This window comes from Bison bison, unplaced genomic scaffold (genome assembly GCF_000754665.1).
Source record: "Bison bison bison isolate TAMUID 2011002044 unplaced genomic scaffold, Bison_UMD1.0 scf7180017864134, whole genome shotgun sequence".
In the NCBI taxonomy this organism is placed as follows: domain Eukaryota; kingdom Metazoa; phylum Chordata; class Mammalia; order Artiodactyla; family Bovidae; genus Bison; species Bison bison.
The window spans coordinates 4,774,005-4,775,830 of NW_011494706.1; the positions used below are offsets into that span (position 1 = coordinate 4,774,005).

The following is a 1,826-nucleotide window of genomic DNA, read 5'->3' on the forward strand; positions in this document are numbered from 1 at the left end:
GCCCGAGGCGAGGCCGCCCCACCCCGCCCCCAGCCCCGCGCCGTGGGCGCAGAGCCCCTCGGGCTTGGGGCACGGCCTGCCCTTCGGCTCGGGTCTTGGAGCCGCGAGAACTGGGTTCTTGGGGCCCCATCCCACAGAGTCTGCAGTTAACTCCATGACCCCAGGGCATCTAAAACCCTGGGCCACGCTCCTGGCCTGCAAGGCCAATCCCTAGGCCCAGATCCAGAATGGCCGCCACTTAGGCCGCTGAGCTTCACCTAACACCCACCTTGACCTTAAGGCGCCACTGCTAAAAAGAGAGAGAGGAGGAACTCTTCTGGCTTTCTCGTCAGGAAACAGTTTTTCAGACTCCCCCGCCCAACCCCCCACCCCTTTTATAAATGCTCAGTACCCTCTCCTTTCCCCATCAAAAATACAGGAAGTGTTACAGCCTTCCTGCAAAATATAAAATCTATCATGACTGTCAATAAAGACCTTTAAACCAGTCCTCAAAAAAAAAAAAAAATGGAGTAGAAACTTTTAAGGATAATTTTTCAAGAAGGTGGAAGATGTGTCAAAAATGTTATTTGACTCATCAATTAGGGAGGGAACACCAAGATATAACCTGTCCAAATGACAATGTGAAGAACAAAACTTTATGGAAAATCAGAAAAGAGGTAAAACTGGTTAATTAGGCACTAAAATGTAATGTTTTGAATTATCTCCCATACAGGGTAGTAATCAACTGTATCTCTTGAGGAACAAAATGATTTTGTATTTCTACAGATAAGAACCATTTACAGAATCCTTAAGTTTCTAGGGCTTATAGAATGGTAAAAAGTATAGTCAAAGGCAGACAAAGGTGCAAAGCACTGCAGAACCATGAAGAATCCCAGGGGTCCCCAGCCTCCCTCTGGGATCTAATTAATGTCTGATGATCTGAGGTGGAGCTGAAGTAATAATAATAGAAATAAAGTGCACAATAAACATAATGCATTTAAGTCATCCTGAAACCATCACCCTCAATCCAGTCCCTGGAAATACTGTCTTCCACTAAACAGGTCCCTGGTTCCAAAAAGATTGGTGACTACTGCTGTAATAACATCCAGCATTCCATTGAAAGGACACTCAGTAATCTTTTTGTCCGTTTTAAAGCCTTACATGAGTTCTTCCAAGGGAACCATTATTACCTGCATTTTTACAGATGGGAAAATAGGTTTAGGTTTTGTAACTTACCTACAGCTTTCTCACTAGGGCTTCCCAGATGACACAGTTGTAAAGAATCTGCCTGCAGTGCAGGAGAACAGGGTTTGATCCCTGAGTCAGGAAGATCCCCTGGAGAAGGAAATGGCACCTCACTCCAGTATTCTTGCCTGGAAAATTCCATGGGCAGAGAAGCCTGACAGGATACAGGCAGTGGGGCCGCTAAGAGTCAGACACAAGTGAAAGAGCACACACAGCTTTATCACTAGAAAGTGATTATAGCTACATATGAACTCTGGCCAGTCTGTACACAGAAGCTGTATACTCTTGAAGTGAAATCTTTTCTCATTTAATTTCAAAAGAGCTTTGTCGCTATTCAAGTCTATGTATCTCTTATTTTGAACAGTGGAGTTTTTTTCTTTTCTTCAAGCCTCACCAAATTCTGGGTGCTTTCCCAAGGAATTGGCATTCTCTGTCTACGACGTGGATGTCACTTCTATAAGCATAAACAGATGTAACAGGCAGTGTGAGGGGGCAGTGGTTCCAGTCTCCACTTTTGGAAAGAACATTTGTGCTGTCTGGGGTAAATGAGCGGAAAAGTTCCTGTCATTTATTTGCAGTATGGAAACCATGTTTTTTAGGAG

At 44.4% G+C, this 1,826-nt stretch overlaps 1 protein-coding gene across 2 annotated transcripts in view; it reads right to left on the reverse strand.

Annotated features, from left to right (window-relative positions):
- Positions 1-1,236, reverse strand: part of PPP1R9A (protein phosphatase 1, regulatory subunit 9A) — a 350,761-nt gene extending 349,525 nt beyond the window's left edge. Inside the window, exon 1 of one of the 2 annotated variants that reach the window (XM_010839754.1) lies at positions 1,216-1,236. The gene's annotated coding sequence lies outside the window, so the exon portion shown is untranslated. Of the gene's footprint in view, positions 1-268; positions 358-1,215 lie in introns of those variants that run through there. The other variant, XM_010839753.1, reaches the window with a different exon arrangement.
- Positions 1,237-1,826: the final 590 nt, after the last annotated feature.